Here is a 23,473-nt window from a genome sequence, read left to right as displayed (position 1 = left end):
CGTGTGATTACTATGTTTACCTACTCGAGAGCCTTGTGAGTTTTTCGACGCGTACTCTTTTGCATGGTGGAGAGTTAAGACATTTTTACAGCTCCCTTTGTTTAAATAAAAGCTTTCAGTGCTTACTTAACAATCATGAGTTGGTTTATGTGGTTGTACACGTTGATTTCCTTACTTGCCACACATTTTGGGAGCGTGCATACCTTTATACTATTATTCATATTTTGATGGCAAGTGAAGTCTTCAATGATTGAACTCTGTTTTGCTACACTTGTTTTCGGCACCGTTTTGCAAAGTGAAACATTGTATTATGATTTTTCGGCATTATTTTTACAAGGCACAAACACTCTACTTGTGATTTAATTTTTCTGAGATTATTATTCTTATTCCGATTTTATCATTCAAATTTACCTACTTTATGCTTGTTTCCCATCTACGCCTTACTCACGGAGCCGATGATCACTAAGTCTGTGAGACTCACCCCCTTATTTTCCTTTTGAAGATAGTGATCGGCCTAGTGTGCAATCATCGGCACTTATGGTTCACCGCGAATAGGTAAAGGCATCTCATAGCATTTCATTCTGAGTCACTCCTCTGCTAGATGTCGAGTCATCTGTAGCATAATTTGATTATAAATAGTATTAATGTAAATATATGGTTGGATATTAAAAACCTTGATGTACTTCTACAATTATGTTGAATAAAAGTTGAGTGGATTTATCACAGCTATTGTTTAATTTATGTTACACCAAGGATGTACGGTTCAAGTAATTAAATAAATCAGTGGAATGGGTTCATTGTTATACAAAGGTTTCGAATAAGGCTTGTTCGGGGCTTAGCAGGTTCTCCCGCAAGACTTGGACACTAGTAGCGATCGAGGAGCAATCATTACAATCACCTAGACTTCTATAAGATTTTCTATAGTAAAAAGATATAGAAGAAAATTTGGAGCATATTGAAAGGGAAGGAGAAATTGTTCTTTTTTTTTTTTTGTTTCGTGTCTCTTTTGTCTTAAAGAAAGGTCCTTTTTATAGGCAATTGTGATAGTTTCCAACAGACACAATTGTGTATGTTTTAGACAGACATTGTCTGTTTATAACAATTATGTCTATTGGTTTTCCAATAAACATAATTATTTTTCAAACAAACATAACCGAATTGTCTTTCAAACAAACTTAACTGTTTTCAACAATTATTATCTATTGACAAAAATTTTAAAATTATTTTAATTGCCTACACATGCCTCTTGTCCAAGTGCCAAGCGCCATTATAATTAATTAAATATTAAATTTAATTAATTTCAAGACAAACTAGGCTCAGAAAACCTATCCATGGTCCATTGCTTACTGAAGTCCAATTATAATGGACTTATACTCCTTTTTATTTAGATGACTCTTTTTCTTTTTATTTTCTAATGTGGGATTGTGTACCAAATTCATTATTGTTGAAAATATCCAACATGTAATTCTTAAATATAATATAAAATGATAATTTACGAATACTAGTTTTTGTGTCACATGCATTGCATGTTGTCACGACCCAAATTTCGGGCCATGATCGGCGCATAGGTCCAATGGACGTAATCCACTAAACCCAAGCAAGCCTATTATTTATCTTACTTATAATTTCATCTATTATCACTAAGTCATATTTCATACCTTTGAATCAAAATAGTGATATACATTGTCAACTCGTACTGGCATTACTCATTTAAAATTTACATTAAGTCCATCTATACATAACAAAATAATACTCGACTTCCAGCGGAGGGACTCGGATGAATATATAGCTACCGAATGCCGAGACACCTACCCAAAGATGGACACAGGTCTACAAGGACACCTCGTCCTAATTATCGGCTGCCTCGTGATCTGAAAACATGAATTTGAAAATGGTGAGTATAAACCCAGTGAGTGAACAAGGAAGGGAACAAGCAACAATTAGAGAGAATTTAAAATCATGATGCACTTGTTTCAAAACAATGCAATTTAGTTGATACCTATTTAAAACCCCTCCAAACCCGAGAGTTTCTCGCTGCAGCGAGCATGAATTTCGCTGCAGCGAAAATGGAGCAACAAGAGAAACATTTTTCCTCACTCAACAAAAAGCCATCCTACTAAACTAATAAAATCAACATAAAATTCATGAAAATTCTCAAAGTACAATGTGTCAAATTTCACGTACATTACAATCATAAATCATTGTCCATCAATTTGCTATAACACACACATTTACATATATATATATATATATATATATATATATATATATACGTATATACCCATCATCATCATCTCACCAACCCATCATCATCATCACCAGCTCATCATCATCATCACCAGCTCATGCGCACTCCCTACTCGCACATGGCTGGGTCATCACCAGGTTATGCGCACTTCCTACTCGCACATAACCGAGTCATCACCGGGTTATGCGCACTCCCTACTCGCACATAACCGGGTCATCCTCGGCTTATGCACACTCCCTACTCGCACATAGCCGAGTCAACATAATTACACAACATTATATTCAAGCATATATGTATATCAACATAATGCAGCCACATAGAAATCCATAATAACTACATTTCATAACATAAACCTTTTCTCAGAAACTTGTTCCCAAGGCATTCATTTTCATAAAAAGTTTCATAAAATCCTTCAAACACTTTGTTCAAAACAGTCATATTCCCAAAACAATTTTGATAGGCAATCCACTCACAGGTGTCGAAAATTCGGATTTCGGGTGCACTCGGACTATAGTCCTCAAGCGCAATTCTTTTGCCTTTTTCGGACGTCTCACTACCTTGACAAATAACAAAGTCGAGGAGTTTACTATATATGTCCCTAAATTGATATAAACTAGTTTAAATTACTAGTGCTTGATATGTAAATGCAAAAATACGTTCGATTACCGCTTAATCATAGTATCGATTAAATTTGACTGATCACCCGATTAATTGGCGATTGTGTCCAAATCACCTCTAAATTAATTCATCTTCCCTCTATTATCTTAATTTACCACATACCATTTAAATAAAGCCAAATTCAGCATTAGAACCCTCACAGTTCCTTATAGAAAAATTCGGTCATTTGGTGCACTAGCACCGAAATTTTTTTTCTACATAACCGTTTCACCTTAATTCATCATTTTCCAAGCCATTTTCCTTGAAATAAAAACAATCCCCCATTGATATTCAGCCCTCATGGTTCGACCAACAAGGAACCCTAGAGAAATTGAATATTTCTTTTGTATTTTTGTTCATAACCATGCTTAACTATCCCTAAACACTAACATAGTCTAAAATCAAATTATTCCAACAACAATTCCTCTTCCATACCCATTTTTTAGAATTGAATTCATCATGATAACTCAATATTCAACAATGGAAATCAAGAACAAAAGCATGGGTAAGCTAGGTATCAAGGAGAATTAAAGAAATTTTAACTTACCTAGCTTGTTTTCTTGATTTCTTCACTTTTTCTTTGAATTTTCACCTAGGTTTTCTTGTTTTTCCCTTTGTTCTTCCTTTTTTCTTGTTGCTGGTTGTCTAGGCCGAATATGGTGAGAGAATTGGAGATTTAATGGGCTGATTTCTATAGAAAATAATAAAATAATCAAGCATGCCACGTGTCACATGCTTATTGGCCCAATTTTTAACTTTTTGACTTTTTCTTTTTAATTTTTCACCACAATTATTCTGGTATTTATCCAATCCTACCACATTTTAAATCCTTAGTCTTGACAAGTGCTAGGGCGAAATATTTACCGATTTGCCCTCTGGGTAAAAAAATTACAATTTTGCCCCTATACTCCGAAATGTACCGGAATCATATTATTTCTACTTTTCAACCTCAAATAACTCAAATATTGATCAATATTAACCAAATGGGCAAAAATTATTTTTTAAAAAATTCTCGTTTAGTCCTTTAGTGGTAAAATTATCATTTTGCCCTTATACTCCAAAAATACCAGGAATCACAATTTTTCACTGCTAAACATCATTTTATACTCCAATAATCAATATTATATTTCATATAATTATTCTTGGTCAAATGTGATCAAATCTTGGCTAGAAATCTCCATTTAATCATCAAATAGTAAAATGACTGTTTTATCCCTAATCGATCAATTTTCCTAATGGACTCCAAACTAGACCTTGAACTCCGAATCACTATTCTAAGCCATTCTGTGGGTTTCAAAATTTTCAATTTCCTCTTAGAATTTCTATTTGAACTAGTTCAAGGCTCGATTTAACTTAGTTGTACCACTCGGTACAATACCGTCTTTTAATTGAGCTTGATAGGGTCTCACACATGTGATTTGACATGTTTTTTGCACAAAAATTACATTGAGAAATTAAAAATTATTATCTATAAAAACTATTAAAATTAAAAGAAGAAAATAAATATAAATTATTAAATGTATAAAATTATAAGCTTTTGATGAGACATAGAAACTTTTTGTTATAATGATAACCCTATGAATTTGTAGAGCCAAAGAATCTCAATTTTAAATTTAAAGTGTCAATCCATTTGCACAATAAAATAAGGAGAAAATAGTCATTATTATGAAAAATTAAGTTTGTACGATAAGAAATCAGAATATAAAATGCTAATAGCTACAATGTTTTAAACTTTGAGATGAATACTATTAATTATAGTCATTAATATACATAATAAAGAACTTTTAAATTATAACTTGAACAAGTAGAATTTTAGATCACTTAGATAATTAAATTAGATTGGGCTTTATTAGCATAATTAACATTTAATTGAAAGTCATTGAACATAATTATAATGCTTATTATAAATTAGATGAATCTTATTACTTAATATTATATTAATTAAAATTTATTTAATATGATTTAAAAATATAATGAATAAAAATATTCATCCTTATCAATTAAAAAGTTTTTTTATGTTCATATTTTGATATATCATAGTAATACTTATTACTTAACCTTTTTCTTAGAGAACTTCTTGTGTGACATCCTTGACACGTTATATTGTGAACCATTGGATTTACTTTTTACATATTTGGTTCACGAAATGGAATAGAAAAGAGTAGAAAAGTTATTCTGTTATAATAAAATAAGATAGGAATATTATAGAATAATTATTATGTAGTTTAGTTTCTAGAATGGAATGTTAGAAATTTAAGAATATGGTACCCTAGAAAGCAAGTATATTCTAATGTTTAATTTCATTTAATTTATTTGTAATGAAAGTACATTTGATAATAAGACGAAGAGTTTATTTTAAGTAAGTATTCATTATCTAGTTATTAAGGTACCATGATTCTATTGAGAGATTAAATTGCATTTGTATGAAGAGTCATACATATAAGACATTTATTTTAATTGAATTTGAAAATTGTTCACAATCATATGATAAAGCTGGTCACTTTATAGTATTATGGTTGTAGTGTTCAGATTACTTCCAACAAAATGAATGTGATTCATTTCAAGGGAATGATGAGTCTCAAATCATTGAAATGGTTGACTTCAAGTAATGACACTATAACATGAACTAGAATCATGTGAGAATCAAATTTTAAGTTTAATCGTTACTTAAATCTTGATCTCAGACTTATGCATTTGCTTATAGTAGAACTGAAATTTTAATGGACAGTGGACTCGTGTTTAATCTCATTATAATCTTTGATATACCATGAGCATGATCATCATAAAGCGTTGATCTAGACTCAGTATGTTAAGATTATAATCGAGATGAACATCTGGAAACATATATCTAAATAGTGGAGTTCATAGCATTAACATCACTTTTAGTTATTTCAAGAAGATTGGTTATAAATCTGGGCCTAATGAATTGATGAATTAGCTACTCTTCACATTTGGATACTCAAAAGATTAGATCTAGATTATTGAAAAACTAATTGGATGAAATTTGAGATTAGGGGACAAAATTGACATAAAGGGTAAAACGGTACTTTCGACTTTTGTTATTGGATAGTTATGAGGGTTCACAATATAAAGTTTGCAATTAGACAACTAATAATTAATATCAATTATTGAATCATTTCTTGTAATTATAGTTAATCCAAGAGCGCAGCCATGAATCTATGGTGGAGTGACTAAGAACAATTCTAAATTTATTGGAGTTTGGAATATCTATGTCCAAATAGATTCACCAATTAGTTTCGTAGAATACAACTTGTTTACATTGGAATGCATGTTTTATTTGATTAATTAAATTGTGTACAAAAATAACAACTTTAACACGTTTTGTTTTAATTTAGACAAGAAAACATGTTTTGTCTTTATTTAGACAAAAGAACATGTTATGTCTTAATTTAGATAAGAAACCATCTTAATTTAGACAAGAAAACATGTTTTGTCTTAATTTAGATAAGCAGACATGTTTGTCTTAATTTAGATAAGAAAACATGTTTTGTGTTAATTTAGACAAAAAAATATGTTTGTCTTAATTTAAGACAAGAAAATATGTTTGTCTCAATTTAGACAATATAACATACTTTGTCTTAATTTAAGACAAGAGTTGTCTTAAATTAAAATAATGCTAGGAGGATTCTTGCAAAATGAATCTAGACATCCATATTGATAAAATGAGACTCCATGTTTGACTAGCACTCTTTTATTTATTATTAATTCTTTTTAAATAAAGATGGATAATAATAAAATAAGAGTTATTATTCAACAAGGAGTTTTATTTTATCAAAAACTCTAAATGATAATTAAAGAATTAAATTATTTATTCTTTAATTTTAATTTTGATCATTATGGAGCATGTTTGATGCTTCCATAACTCTAAATGGATGGTCAAGATTGAATCAAATGTATTTGATTTAAATTAAACCTTTGAGGTAAGAGTTTTAATAAAAAGATGTACATATCTTTCTTGAAAAAGTTTCAGTTGTCACTTCTCTCCTTCTAGTCCTGACTTTGCTGTACATCTCTTTTTTTCTCCCATTCTTAGCTAAATTTTTGGAAAGAAAAATAGCCATTAATTTTTAGGAAGAAAAGAGAGAAAAAATCAATTACCACCTTATAGTCTAGCATTCCACACCTTCTCCACTCAATGTTCAAGTTGAAAGCATTCTTGAAGAATAAGTGGTAAGTTTGTTTGGTTAAGAAATCAATCGTTGTTGTGGTGGTGTCCAAAAATAAGAATAACAAAATAAAAGGTATGTTTTATCTTTCTTTAATAGATTCTTATTTTTTAGGATGTGATTATATTATTTGCAATATGAATGGTGTGTTTTTCCACTTGTGTAATTGGATTGCTTGTTTCTTTTATAAAAGAAAATTTTTGAAATCTATACTTACACAAACACATCAATGCAATTAGATCCAACTCCATCATGGAATAGAGTAAGAATTGCTATTATTACTCATTTAAATATTTGGTTAGTAAGAATAGCTTTGGAATAATTAAAGAATAAATGATAAAATGACAAATTATCCTTTATTATAATATAATTTATTTTCATCAAAAATAAAATATCTTTATTTATAAATATGCAATTTTATTGCTGAATGCCAAAACTAAAATTAACTTTGGAGTTATTTTAACAAGTAAAATGTTGGAACAAAATAAATACATCAACTTGTAAAATAAAAAACCGCTATGTGCATTAAATCCGAATGTAGGGATGTCCGACACCTTAACTCCCTCTTTGAACACCATTAAGTTGTCCTAAGTGTTTGGACCGCTTGTATGAAGAGTGTTTGGACAAGTTATTCCAAGTGTTTGTTCACATGTATTGAATCTATCTGAACCATGAATGAGTGTTAGAGCAATCTATGTTGTCTGAGCATTTACCATTAGTTCCTTTAATGATTCTTTCCCACATTCAAACCTCCTCTCTCTTATGTTTAAAAGTTCTAATCTTAGAAAAGGAATAACATAATAAAATTTTGTTCGAACTCCTCCTTAACTTTTATCCATGTCTAAAAGCTCCATTAACCTTCTCCTACTAAAACATTACCTCACACTGATTGAGTCTGTGCAAAATAAAATTACATCATTATGCATTTTTTAGACTTGAATTGTTGCAATCTTCTTAGCATCTCAATCTAAATACAATAAGGACTCCCATAGCAAATGAACTTTAAATCAAATTAAAACCAAATATGATTAGACTCCTTAGTGCTCCACATCTCTATGCAATACATGGATTAAATCGGATCCCCTTGACACTCCTTCATTTACCAACTTACCAGTTACACTATTCCCACGCCTCAAAGTATGCATAACTTTCCAATATGAAATATTTTTTTGCAAATTCCTAATTTGAACTAGATGTTGTCTAAATTTCCATGGAGCTTCATATGGTTTATTCACCCACCTTACTACATTCAAAGAATCACTCTTCAACCAAAGTGTTAGCCTTGAGGTATATCTTGTTTTGATTTGATAGATATCATATGATTTCTTGAACTTAATGTTAAGCATTAGAAATTGTCTTAAATACATTCTTAATCCCCTAAGGTTACACATTTGTTTGGAAAGCCATGCATCATTGGAAAACACCTTATAAGCTTTCAATTTAGCTAAAAATGCATGAGCAAACATGCCTTGATATGTTATTTGAGTATAAGTACAAGGCAAGGAGGAAATAGCTAGAGAAAAGCACCAAAAAGCTATGTTAGCTTTAAAATTATTTTAGTTTTGATTATGACAAAATGATCAAATTTGCTTGAACATTATTTGAGTAATCCTTGAAAATTTCTTAAAATGATTTAACTCCCATGCATATGTTCTTACATAGATACAAGCTTGACTCTTGAAGTTATTAAACTATATCTATAAGCTTGTATGACTTAGGTGTATGAGTGTTTATGATTCTCATTCATTAAAGTTTGATTTAAAGATTAAAGGAAAATCTTGATGCACTCATTAAGGGGGAGTTTTTAGTATCTTGTTTAATGATGAAAAAGAAAAAGGAGAGAAGGAAAATTAAGTTAAATAAAGTTTAATAGGTCTTCATGTTTAATTTATGTGTGTGATGCTCAGTTTTGGTTTTGTTGAATATTATGTAAAGAAAACTAGATGCATTGACTAAGGGGGAGCAACTCATTCTACATAAAGATTTGAAGCATTCATATTGAACATAGACATTGCATTCTTAATCTAGGAGTGTTTTGTGATCACCAAAAATAAGAGATGGAGAATGTTGACTCTATATGTTTTTGATGATAGCAAATAATTCCCATTCCTTGATGTCTAATTATATTATTTAAATGTGCAGGAGAAAGCTTAAATTCATTAATATATTTTGGTATTCGAAAGTAAGTCAAGATGTTTGCTCAGTTGCAATATGGGTTAATTGGTTAAACAAGCAAAAAAGAAAGAACTTTAATGAAGGCAATCAAATTTGTGAAGAGCAATTCAAGAAGTCTCGGATGACTAACATATCTCATGGCTATTTAAGGGAAATGGAAGATCAGCGTTACTAAGCTAAGAGAAGTATTAATCAAACAAAGAAAAGTTGGTGAAGCTGGTTACTCTAGAAATAGTAAGCTCTTAATTGGTCAAAGTCTTTCTTAATTGATTAACAGAGTAAAGCAGATTGCAAGACAGAGAATACTTAATCGACTAAGAAGTATGGTTAGTCAACTAAAAGCTCACGATCAAAAATTAGATTACCAGACAGAGAAGACTTAGTCGACTAAGAAGTATTGTTAGCCAGCTAAGAGCTTACTGCTAGAAACTGGGTTCAAAGACAGAGAAGACTTAATCGACTAAGAAGTATGGTTAGTCAACTAAGAGCTTACTACCAGAAATTGGGTTCAAAGATAGAGACGACTTAATCGACTAAGAAGCATAGTTAGTCGACTAAGAGCATTTTGTCAGAAAATTTGAATTTCAGCACAAAGGATAAAATAATGGCTAGAAACGGCTAGTTTCTATCTCCAACGACCAAAATTTATTTTACAAGTATTTAAAGCCTCTCCAATAGTCAAAAACAAGAGAGAGAAGCCATCTATAGTGATTTTGAGCTTAGAAGACCAAAAACCTTCTCTTTACACTTGTATTTCACCCCCATCTTTTGAAAAAGTGTTTGAGCTTAACTTTGTTCATCTTAGATCAGCTAAGTGATCATTTGTACTTCATCTTTTCTTCATTTCTTAATTACTTAGAGTGTGCGAGGCACTATAAAGGGTTGATCAACTTTGGGTTAGCTTGGTTGTTGTTATAGGTTCTAACTTTGGCTTAGAAAAATTAGTTTTGGGCTTTGGTTGATCTCGTGAAAAACCATTGTTAAAGGTGGTGGCTGAGCTTGTGAAAAGCCATTGTAAAAACTTGGTGGAAGCTTGGGAATTCCACTAATTTTTGTGAATTGGTTTGAAAATCCTTGATTGGGAGATCAAGGTAGTGGATGTAGGTCAAGGGGACCGAACCACTATAAATCATTGTGTTTTGTCTACTTTCTTTTATTTTCTTCTTACTCTTAGCACTTAAATCATTCCTCCAGCAAGCTTTAAATTTCCTTTTTCAAATTCCTTTAATTAGCTCTTTACTTGGAAAGAATTTTTGTGTCATTCCAAAAGTGCTATTCACCCCCCCTCTAGCACACTCGCCAACAAGCTAAAGAAACCTTAAGACATAAGCCAAAAGTCGGTCCTAAAGAAGCTCAAGTCGATTTGAAGGCTAAAAGAGTGCAAAACTTGAAGTTTACATAGCGATAGTCGACAATGGAGGAACTATAGTCGACCTTGACACCTCAAAAGGCAAGAAATGTCATGATTACACAACTATAGTCGACCCAAACGAGTCAAAGGCTAGAAAAAGTCAAGATTACATAACCATAGTTGACTATAGAGGAAACATAGTTGACTATAGAAGGTGAGATTTGCAAAATACACACTCTTTGGAAGTTGATCGACTTAAGGAAGATTATACTCGACTATGGAAACCCTAATTGAGAAATTTAAAGAACATAGTTGACCCTTGGAGCATTGTAGTTGATCCTTAAGCTTTAGTAATGGTTAGATTTGATTCTATAAATAGATGTATTTGAGGCATTTTGGAGAATGAGAAGACCTGAACCAAAGCTTCAAGCCTTGGAAAGACTACCCACAAGCTCATCCTCAATCTCTAGCATTTTTTTAGTCCTCCACCAAGCTTTCAAAGTTGAATTTTTGCTTCCATCATGTCAAAATTCTCACTACAACCAAGCTAAAATCTCTAGCATCTAGCCTTTGTAAGGAAAATCTTTGCTATTACTCCTTTGTACTCACATCTTGTAAAGGTTCTAGCTTAACCTTAAAAAGCTATCTTGTAAGGTTTATCGCCTCCCATTGAAAAAGTAAGAATCCCTTTATGGATTGTGCAAAAGTTATCACTTGATCTCAGAAAAAGTCATTGTAAGGGTTGCCGCTTGATCTCATTAAAAAGCAAGAATCCCTTGGGAATTATGTGTGAGACCTCAACCCCTATAGGCTCATAACTATCCATAGACATAATAACACGGACCAGGGGTAATTTCATCATTTTCTCTGAAAAAGCTTCCAGAAGAAGGTTTTATGATATTTTAAGGTCTAAATAGGCATAAGACCGAATAAATAATGTGTAATGATGAAAACACGAAGAAAACTAGAAGTTTTGATAATTTTCACAATAGAGGCAAAATGGTCATTTTGCACCCCGAGTCAAAATTTTAAGTTTTCGTAAACCCAAGTAGTTTAGATCATTGTTGACCTTGTCCCAGTGTCAAAAGAATAAAAAAATTGCACAAAGGATTGGAGAAGAACAAGTTAACTTGCTAAAGGGCATTTTCGAAATTTCAAAGGGAGTTGGATAAGTATGAGCTATAAATATCTTTCTTTTAGCAGCTTCCTCATTCTCCAGCAACTTTTCTTCTTCTTCTTCCTTCTTCCCTCTCACGTTTCTTCATCCTTCATGGGAGTCCTCTTCAAGCATCCATAACTTTCTCTCTCTAGCTCGAATTTTCATGCCTCGATGCACTTTTTCATGAAATCCTTATGCTCTTTCACTCTCTCACTTTAAAACCCTTGAAAAATCCTACTTTCATACTTTCTCTCACTAGCTAGGTGTTTAGAGAGAGAAAGAAAGAGAAATCTCCCATAATAGCTTGGAAAATTTATTGGAAAGAATTTCAAAGTTTCAAGCTACCAAGGTTCCAACGAAGCCCCATCATCCCATTTGGACAATTAGGGAAGTTAGGATCAGCTAAAGGCTCAAATAATACTGGTGAGTGGACTTGCATTTCAAAATTTGTTTTGGGAATGTGAATGTAATTGTACAAACATTTGAAAGATTTTATCCAGCTTTTCTTTAAAGATGTAATTGTACACATATCTATATATCCAGTCTTTGGTGAAGTGTTTTTATCTTGTGAAAATGTTCTATATAAATGGTTTATGTGTTATCAAAATATGATGATATGTATAATATGCATTGGGTGTTTCTTTCTTATGTTGATGTGGACCCGGCTATATGCGAGTAGGAGTACGCATACTCCGATGAGGACCTGGCTATGTGCGAGTAAGAGTGCGCATAAGCCGATGCTGACCCAGCCATGTGCTAGTGGGGAGTGCACATGAATTGATGACGATGGGAGAGTGTGCATGATGATGGATATATATATATATATATACATATATAGATATGTGTGTCATGGAAAGTTCATGAATATGTATATGGTTGAAATGCATGTGAAATTTGACATGTTAAGCTTTGGGAATTTATATCTATTTCATGTTGCATTTGTCATGTGAACAGGGTGGCCTTTTCTTAAGGAAATGGGGAATTTTTACTGGTGCCCTGTTTCTCGCTATAGCGAGATTCATTCTCGCTGCAGTGAGAAACTCTTGGGTTTTCGAGGGTTTCACCAGACATGGTTCTCGCTGCAGCGAGAAAGTTTGTGTTTTATGGCTTGAATCTCACTGCAGCTAAAAACTTTCTGTTTCGCTTAGTATCTTGATCAATTGCTGCGCTATTTTCCACTTCTTTGGTATCATAGTTGAGCATGGACTTCCAACATTAAGGAATAAACAAATTAAGTTTAAAATGAGGGGCTTGGTGAAAAACCCTCGGCCAGCTAAGAAACCCTTAGCCTGCTAAAAAACCCTCAGCCAGTTGATAATTTAAGTCAAATGTCACTACAGTGGAAAGGCATAAAAGTTATTAAAGTTTTCATTCTTCAAATCTTTTGTTGAGCATGGACCCTTTACATTAAGTGATTTAATCAATTGGGGTTTTCCTGAAGGGTTTTGATAAGCACTAAATTAAATTGCATTGTTTTGAAATAAGTGCATCATGATTTTTAAATCCTTCCTTACTGTTGCTTGTTCCCTTCCTAGTTCACTCATTGGATTTATATTCACCATTTTCAACTTCATGTTTTTAGATCACGAGGCAGTTGGTAACTAGGTCGAAGTGTCTTCATATATTCGACCCTTGGTAGGTGTCTCAGCATTTAGTAGCTGTACATTTGTCCGAGTCTCTCCACTGGAAGTTGAGTACTCTTTTGTTGTGTATAGACAGACCCAATGTAAATTATTAAGACATATGTTTAGACAACACATGTTTATTAGTTGGTAATGCCATTATAAGTTGGCAATGAATAGCATTAACTGGATTCTAAATTATGAAATGTGACTTTAGTAATTTGATGGAATAATGAGCAGGATAATATAGCTAGGTTTGCTTGGGCTTAGTGGGCTATGTCCATTGAGCCCTCACACCAGTCATGGCTCGGGATTTGGGTCGTGACATTATGTAAGGGTTATTACTTCTTGTTAAAAAGCAAGAATCCCTTTATGGATTGTGTGAGTGCTATTGTTTCCCATTAAAAAGTAAGAATCCTTAATAGTGGATTGAAATTTCCTGATTACCAAAGGAGTGGATGTAAGCATCGAAAAAGTCGAACCACTATAAATTGTTTATATCTCTCTTTAATTTTTGCATTTTATTTATCGTTTATACTTGCCTTAGGAAAATAAATTTATATTGATTTGTTGTTTTTCACTTAAGAAAATATTTTTCCTTTACTTTTCATAGCTATAATTTATTTTAAGAAAAAAATTTTACCTTGATTGATTATTTTTGTACTTATTAATTTATTGTTGAAAATATTACTTTTGATGTTAGAAAATATTTTTGGGTGAAAAAGTTTTAATCATTATACTGTGATTTTCAAAGAGATTTTTATAAATATCAATTCACTACCTTTTTGGTATTTGTGCATTGAGATTTCAACACTAACAATTGATATCAGAGCTTGGTCTCAATTTTGTAAGTCTAACCGCCTTTGAGAGATCCTTTGTAGAAGCTCAAATTGACAAGAATAAAGGTTATAGCAATGGTATTTAGTGAACTGCGATCGATCCAAAGATCATTTCTCTTTATAGGTAATTATTAGGAATTTTGAGAATATGGTGCCCTAGAAAGCAAGTATATTCTCATGCTTAATTTCATTAAATTTGTAATGAAAATACATTTTGATGATAAGATGAAGAGTTTGTTTTAAGCAAGCATTCATTATCTAGTTATTAAGTTACCATGATTCTATTGAGATATTAAAATACATTTGCATGAAGTCATAGATAGCAGACATATATTTTAATTGAATCTAAAAATTATTCATAGCCATATAATAAAGCTGGTCACTTTATTGTATTAAGGTTGTAGTGTCCACATTACTTCCAACGAAATAAATGTGATTCACTTCAAGGAAGGATGAGTCTCAAATCATCGAAATGGTTGACTTTTAGTACTAACACTATAACATGAACTGAAATCATGTGAGAATCAAATTTAAGTTTAACAGTTACTTAATCCTTGATCTCACACTTAAGCATTTGCTTATAATAGAACCGAAATCCTAATAGATAGTGATGTCGTGTTTAATCTCCTTATAATCTTTGATTTACCATGAGCATGATCATCATAAAGAGTTGATCTAGACTCTGTATTTTGGGATTATAATCGAGATGATCATCTAGGAACATATATCCAAATAATGGAGTTCATAGCATTAACATCACTTCTAGTGATTTTAGGAAGATTGGTGATTAATTTGGACCTAGTGGATTGACGAATTAGCTATTAATCACATCTAGATACTCAAAAGATTAGATCTAGAGTATTGAAAAACTAATTGGATGAAATTTGAGATTAAGGGACAAAATTGACATAAAAGGTAAAACGATAATTTCACCTTTTGTCATTGGATGGTTATGAGGGTTCACAATATAAGGTTTGCAATTGGATAACTAATAATTAATATTAAGTATTGAATTATTTCTTGTAATTATAGTTAATCCAAGAGTGCAACCATGAATCTATGGTGGAGCGATTTCATGGTTAATAAGTTTGAATTATTTTTAATGAGATTAAGAATAATTATAAGTTTATTGGAGTTTGGAATATCTATGTCCAAATAGATTCCTCATTTAGTTTTGTAGAATTCAACTTGTTTAAGTTGGAATGTATGTTTTAATTTGATTAATTAAATTGTGTACAAAAATGGCAACTTTAACATGTTTGTCTTAATTTAGACAAGAAAACATGTTTGATCTTAATTTAGACAAGAAAATCTATTTGTCTTAATTTAAAACAAGAAAAATATTTTTTATCTTAATCTAGACAAGAAAACATATTTGTCTTAATTTAGACAAGACAAAATCTTTTTGTCTTAGTTAAAAACAAGAGTTGTCTTTAATTAAGATAATGTTAAGAGGATTCTTGGAAAATGAATCTAGACATCCATCTTGATAAAAGGAGACTCTATGTTTAATTATCACTTTTTTATTTATTATTAACTCTATTTAAATAAAGATGGATAATAATAAAATAAAGGTTATTATTCCATAAGGAGTTTTATTTTATCAAGAACTCTAAATGATAATTTAAGAATTAAATTATTTATTTTGTAATTTAATTTTGATAATTATGGAGCATGTTTGATGCTTCTATAACTCTAAACGGATTGTGAAGATTGATTCAAAGGTATTTGATTTTGATTAAACCTTTCAGGTAAATGTTTTAAAAAAAAGAAAAGAGATTGGATGAAAAGAAACGTATGTACTTTTTCTTTAAAAAGTTTCAACCGTCACTTCTCTCCTCCTCCTCTAAACTTTGTCGTATCTTTCTTCCTCTTTCCCATTCTTGGCTGAATTTTTTTTTAAAGAAAATAGCCATTAATTTTTAGGAAGAAAAGAGAGATAAAATCAGTTGCCATCCTGTAGTCTTGCATTCCACACCTTGTCCACTCAAGGTTCAAGTTGAAAACATTCTTGAAGAATAAGTGGTAAACTATTTAGTCGAGAAATCATTTATTGATGTGGTGGTGTCCAAAAATAAGAATCTCAAAATAAAAGGTATGTTTTTTTTCTTACTTAATAGATTCTTTTTTATTTAGGATGTGATTATGTTACTTGCAATAAGAATGATGTGTGTTTTATGTGTGTTTCCACTTGCGTAATTGGATTGCTTGCTATATTTATAATTTTTTTTTTAAATGCATGTTTTACTCAATTTCATGAATCCACTAAGATCCTACTCCAACAATTGGTATCAGAGTAAGGATCATTGGAAGTTTTGTTTCCTATACTTATTTTGCATGGTTGGCACTTTTGCATATATTTAACTATCTTGATGTGATCCATATATAGTTGTATGTTATTATGCATGATTCAAGGTTTTTTTCACATTAATTGTACTAAAAAATTTTACGTGCAACCTTTTTCTTTTGTCTATGTAATAAGAAGGGTGGCCTAATATTGCCATGTTTCCTTCTTGATTTATTTTTATTTTTCCTTAGATTTATGTAATTAGGAAAAGCCATGTAATTTTAATATTACTTGATGTATTTGGTGCATTCATGGAGAATAAAGTTGAAAGCCAAAAGGAAAAAGGTAATTAGGTAATATTTGGTCTCTTTAATTTTTTATGACAATTTTTTTTTTAGAAAAATGAGTTTGTCCTATATCATTTTTTTTTTAAGAAAAAGAGTTTTTCTTACATTAAAAAAAAAAGAGGAAGAAAGGGTTGGGTGTGTTGCCAAGCAGCACACTATTGTGTGCTGTTGGAGAACAGACAGCGTCTGTCTGTTGTTGGACAGCACACAATAGCAAGGTGCTGTTGGCAGCAACACAAGCTACTAGGCTACAACAGCCCATTAAGGTGGGCCACTTCTAAATTTTTTTTTTTGAAAAATTAATTTATTTTAGCCTTGGATTGAAAATTATTTTATTTTGGTATTAATTAATGAGATTAATTAATTGAACAAAATAAAGTTATTTTCTCAAATTGGGTTAAAATTAAAATTGAAATTGGGGTTTTCAATAGTCATAAAATTCAAAAGAGTGCCAAAAGGATGTGATCCTAACAAGTGGTGGAAGCAAGCAAGATTGAAGAGAATTACAAGTTGTAATTTTTTTTATTTTTTATTTTTTATTATATTTTTCTAGGATGGACATTAATGTGGCTTATTATTATATATATTTATATATATCTAAATGAATAATATTAGAAATTATTTGTATTTGAAAACATGTCATCTAGAATTAAGGTGCCAACTTCTCTTAAGGAATGCCATGCATACATTATGCATTTTAGTTCACAAGGAGTTTTATGCTATGAGATACATAATGGATATAGGAAAATAAATCACATTTAGACAAGATGGTAATATGGACTTAGTTATATACCAAAAGCGTTTAGTTGGAAACATAACCAAGCTTATAATTTGACTTAAGATATTCTAAATATGCATCTAGAAAATCCGATAAAAAGTTAATCAAAACCCTAAGTATTAAAATATTGAGTGCGAGAGGATGCTAGTAATCCTAAAGTCCACAGTCTCCATTGTTGGCCCATTAGCATGTGAAACATGTCACTCCCTACAAGTGGACATGAATCTAGATCATGACAGACTGAGTTTTCGAAAGGATAAATCCTTTTAGAATGGATTATGAAGTGAGACCTCCCATAAAGGCTCACTAAGTAAAGAGCTTAAAAGAATGAAACAATGGTTGTTACATTCAACATGAATTTACAATTAACCTACCTACAGTAGCTCTGTTGGTAAACTTCGTGGACCAAATGAAGGCCCTCCTTAACCATGTTAAGTATGAAGATACTGGGTAACATAGTTAAATGGAAGGGTCCCAGTTTGCCTCGTAATAAATTCCACAGCCCATAATCAGTTAATTTATTACAAAAAGGTAAATGATCATCAAACTAATAATACAATTTATAGGGTTTTATATATTGTTATCATGCATACATGCATCATGAAATGTTCAAAGTCCATAAATAACTAGTATGCTTACATAATTTCAAATGTACTTTCGAAAACATCTGCATCACAAATATGAATCCATTTTCATTTTTGTTGAACAAGTGCACTCTTAATGGTGATAACTACACTGAATGGAAAAGAAACCTTAATATCGTGCTTAATTATGACAAAATCACATGGGTTCTTTCAGACCATGCGTTTGAAGCACTAACTCCCCAATCAACTCCACAAGATATTGAATATCATAAAGAGTGGCATAATGCAAATGACCTTGCTAAATGCTATATACTGGCATTTATGAACAGTATATTGCAAAAGTAGAACTAAGGCATGGTTAATGCTGCTGACATTGTCATGACCCGGAACCATCCTTGAGTCCGTGACAATCATCGCGATGTCCCGATAGGCACTCATCCCCCGAATACCATATCAAGACCTCGCAAGGCTTTCATATCAATTTCTTATCTCCCCTGTGGTTAATCGTTGTCAAATGTCGTATTTTAGAGGCTTTTAAGCCTTTTTTCAATTTAAAACAGTGAAAAAATAAATTTCACTTCACAAAGGTATTTTGGTCATTTTTCGTCAAAAATTTCAAATTCGACCAAAATGTAGTATTTAAGCGAGAAATGCATATTTCGAAATCGAAATTAAATTTGAATGTCTAAAACGTGATTTAAAATGGGGTTATAACCATTTAAATAAAATAAAAATATTCGACAAAATATTCTATTTTCTTACAAATTAATATTTATAGAGTATTCTGAAAATGATTTTTTTAGTAGCGTAAAAGTTAAATAAATTTATACAAACTATAATACGGAAAACCAAAGTATGAAATTTAATTTACAGTGCTATGTGGGCTCACAAATGAACAAAAGTAGTAAAGACAGTAAACCTACAGTTTTTGAAGTAGTGTGGCCAACTATAGTTCTCGACAATGTCTGTTATCTACAAGCTAACCCGGCATGAAATGATGAGATAAAAAAAAGAGGTGAGATTATAAAATCTCAGTAAGTAAACAAACACCATCTAAATAATCTAAAGGCGAGTAAAGGGAGACAATTAAAAATAATTCATTTCAGCAAATTTCTCACAACACGAATATTCATTTCAACCAAATAATCAATATGGCTCGTGAATTTCTCAAAACTTGGCTCATGCCAAATCCTGTACTCGGGGACACCTGGACTAGGGGTATCCAACTGAGTCCGCCAAAGCTGTGAAAAATTTTATATAATCATAAAACTTGTTTTTATTTTGAAAAAAAAAACAGCCATCCCTTGGGGTTGACTGAGTCTCACTTCACGTGGTGGTTAACGTGAAGTGCACTCAAAAAGCCCACCTCAAGAGATACCCTACGCACCTCTACGACCGAGGTGAGAATATAAAGGAGTTTACCGTGCCCCTCTAATAGGTTGGTGTCACGACCCGGTACTTCCCTCGAGCCCGTGACAACCGCCGCGGTGTCTCGGTAGACACTTATTGCCCGGAATGTCAACCCGAAACCCCGCAAGGCTTTACTATCAGTTTCTCTGTTCCCTTGTGAGCAACCATTGTCAAATATCGTATTCTAAAAGATTTTAAGCTGTTTCCAACTTTAAACAAATAAAATATTAATTTTTCGTCTCATAGGGGTAATTTGGTCATTTTTCTTAAAAATTTTGAAACTGGCTAAAACGTAATATACAAGTACAAAACACACAATTCATATTCAAAATGAGTTTAAAAGTCTAAAATCTTCAATTAAAACGAAATTATGGTTATTTGAATATAATAAGAAAATAAAAGAAATATTAAGTAAAATATTCTATTTTCTTATAAAACAATATTTATAGAGTTATACGTAAATAATTTTTATAGCGTAAAAGCTAAATAAATTTATACATACTTAAATACAGTAGGCCAAAACATTTAATTTAATTTACAATAACAAGAGTGCCCCCGAATAAACAAAAGTAAAGAGGACTGTGAACCTACGGTTTGGAAAATGCAGATCCCACTGTAGTCCTCGATGAGATCAGCTATCTACAGTCTATACTGAACCTGAAATGGGTGGAAATGAGGGTGGTGAGATTATAAAATCTCAATGAGTAAACAGACATCATCATAAACATCTAGAGTTGAGTACATGGAGACAATAAAGTAAATCATCATAAACTGGGTTATACAATTAGAACACATCTCGTTCAAAATACGTAAAAAGGCTTATGAATCTCATAAAAATCTAGGCTTGTGCCATAAATCCATTCTCGGGGACACCTTGGCTGAGGCATCCTACCGAGACCGCCAAGGCTATTAAAATTCAAATTTCACATAAATCATGTTTTTGTTTTGAAAACATAGCCGTTCCTTGGCGTTGGCTGAGTTCCCCCTCACGTGGTGGTTTAGCATGAAGTGAACCCTAAACTTTACCCCAGGAGATACCCTACGCGCCTCTCCGTTCAAGGTAAGAATATAATGGGGTTTACCGTGCCCCTCTAAAAGGCTGGTCCACAGAAACCCTCTACTACAGTGATTAATTAATATATAATCCACCATATAATAAAACTCAATAACATGATATGGAAATTTTGCAATTCGTAGTTTTTCAAGGTAACCAAACAATTCGCATTTCAATACAATTGCCAACTAGCCAATCATGCTTGATTTATCATAAGCCAGTTAATTTAAACAATCAAATTGTCACAATTAACAGTCTCTGTGTACTCTATTTTTTAAAATCACTATTAATTTCAAAACAATTTATAATTTAATTTCATTGAAACTCATTTATTCATAAAACATGAAAATTTATCTTTTTAAATTTCTTTTTCCATAGAATTCATGAAAGCATCTAAAAACCACCCTAGATAATTAAAATGACAGTAAGTTTACTCACAATGTCTAGAATGCAGACTTTCGAAGCACTCTGTCTACTGGTCCTCGGATGCAATTTTCTTGCCTTTATCGGAGGACTCACCACCTTGACACAGTACAAAATCGAGAGTTTCACCAAGTTGGTACTAAATCAAAATTAAACTAATTTAGACTACCAATGCATGATATGGAATGCAAAAATGCACTGGTAACTATCTAAACCTAGTATTGGCCTAATTCGTCTTATCACCCGATTAAATTCCTAACGGGTCCGTTTAAACTCTAATTTAATTCTTTTCAGTTTCTATACTTCAATTGCACCCAAATTAACTTAATGTCCCTCAGTGTGGTGCAAATTATCAGTCCCAACAACAAATTACAAAAATACCCTTAATGGGTAAAAATTCGTATTTTTGCCCCGAAAATTCCCATTATTTTTCTAGGCTCATAATTCATTATTCCTTAACCAATTCTCCTAGAATAAAATCAAACTCATCCTCACTCACTACATGGTAAATTCAGCCATTAATGGTTGGGGGAGAAAATAAATTCTTTTCTTGTTGTTTTGTTTCTAAATATGCTAAACTAACTAAAAACACTAACATAAATTAAAATCAAATAAATCCAACAACTTTCTCTCTCCTAACCCATTTTTCCAGAATTGAATTCATCATGAAAACATGTAATTTAATCATGGAAAATAAAGAGAAATGCTTGGGAATAAGAAAACTCAAGCTTAATAGAACAAATCTCACATTTTTCACTTAATTTCCTTGAAAATTCACACTTTTTCTTTGATTTTCTCTCTCTAGGGTTTTGTTTTTGTTTTCTGTCTCTTCTTGCTGGTTTGGCCGGCCATGGGGTGGAAGATGGGCTGATTTTGTGCTTTTTAAAAAGGAAAATAATAAATTAATAAAGGCATGACACATGGCATCATGTCATTGGCCTGTTTTTAAAATTTTAAAAATTTAAACATTTTATCTCCACCACATGTTTAGTCAAGGGTCAAAGATGAAGACAAAGGAAGACCATGTGCTGGAAAAAATATCCTGGTGGTGGAAAATTACAATTTTTCCCCTGAGGTGGCAAAATTACCATTTTACCCCTATACTCCAAATTATACCGAAATTAAAAATTTTCACTTCTAAACCTCAAATCATACTTCAATAAGTCAAATTATACTCCAATAAGTCAAATGGGGTCAAAAAAGTTTTTTCTAAAATTCTCATTTTGTCCCCAAGTGGCAAATGACCATTTTGCCCCTAGTTAGTGAAAATTCCGATTTGACTCCAAATTGATCCTCAAACTCCAAATTACCATTTTAAGTCATCCATGAACTATGAAACTCTTAATCTCACCTTAAAATTCCTATTTGATCTAGTTCGAGGATTAAATAAACTTTGTTGTACCTCTAAGTATAATACCGACTTTTGTAAATTTTTCGAGACTCTCCTAGCATGCAATCATGTTATCATCACATGTAAGTCATGAATAGTATTTTATAAGGTCAGGCTTTACAGCACTACCCCCCTTAAAATAAAATTTTGACCTCAAAATTTCACTTACCTGATTCGAATAAAAGATGTGGATATTGGTTTCTCATCTAGCTCTCGACTTCCCACGTCATCTCCTCCATTCGAGCATTCTTCCACAATACTTTCACCATTGGAATGCTCTTGTTCCTTAGCACTCGATCCTTTCGATCTAGAATACCTACAGGCTTCACCTCGAACTTCAAATCCTCATGCAACTCAATGGGAGGTGTCTCTAAAATGTGAGAGGGATCGGGAACATACTTTTTCAACATCGAGACATGGAAGACATTATGAATCCGATCTAACTCTGGGGGTAATTCAAGTCTGTAAGCCACTGGCCCAATCCTTTCAATGATACGAAAGGGTCCAATGTATCTTGGATTGAGCTTTCCCCTCTTCGCGAATCGAATCACACCTTTCCAAGGAGAAACCTTAAGAAAAACTTTATCGTCGACTTCAAACTCCAAATCTTTCCTTCGTTTATCCGAATAATTCTTCTGCCTATCTTGAGCTGTCTTTAATCGCTCTCGGATAACTTCGACCTTATCGTTTGTCAAATCAATCAATTCCACATTCACTAATTTCCTCTCACCTACTTCATCCCAACAGAGCGGAGTTCGGCATTTCCTTCCATACAAAGCCTCATATGGTGCCATCCCAATACTAGACTGAAAACTGTTATTATAAGCAAACTCCACCAATGGCAAGTGTCTATCCCAACTCCCGATAAAGTCAATGACACAAGCCCGTAACATATCCTCTAATGTCTGAATAGTTCTCTCAGATTGACCATCTGTCTGTGGATGAAAGGCAGTACTAAATCT

The 23,473-nt window shown here is 32.1% G+C and overlaps 1 long non-coding RNA gene across 1 annotated transcript; it reads right to left on the bottom strand.

Annotated features, from left to right (window-relative positions):
• Positions 1-20,197: 20,197 nt before the first annotated feature.
• Positions 20,198-23,196, bottom strand: LOC148760876 (uncharacterized). The gene is made up of 3 exons (XR_016028603.1): positions 22,681-23,196; positions 21,137-21,220; positions 20,198-20,301 (listed from the first exon to the last, which is right to left on the bottom strand). It is a non-coding gene; the product is annotated as an uncharacterized LOC148760876 (long non-coding RNA).
• Between the last annotated feature and the right edge of the window lie 277 nt (positions 23,197-23,473).

This window comes from Theobroma cacao, chromosome 9, assembly GCF_053813885.1.
Source record: "Theobroma cacao isolate CCN51 chromosome 9, ASM5381388v1, whole genome shotgun sequence".
Taxonomy (NCBI): domain Eukaryota; kingdom Viridiplantae; phylum Streptophyta; class Magnoliopsida; order Malvales; family Malvaceae; genus Theobroma; species Theobroma cacao.
Note: the sequence above shows the minus strand (reverse complement) of the source record. Positions and strands in the feature narration are given on the sequence as shown.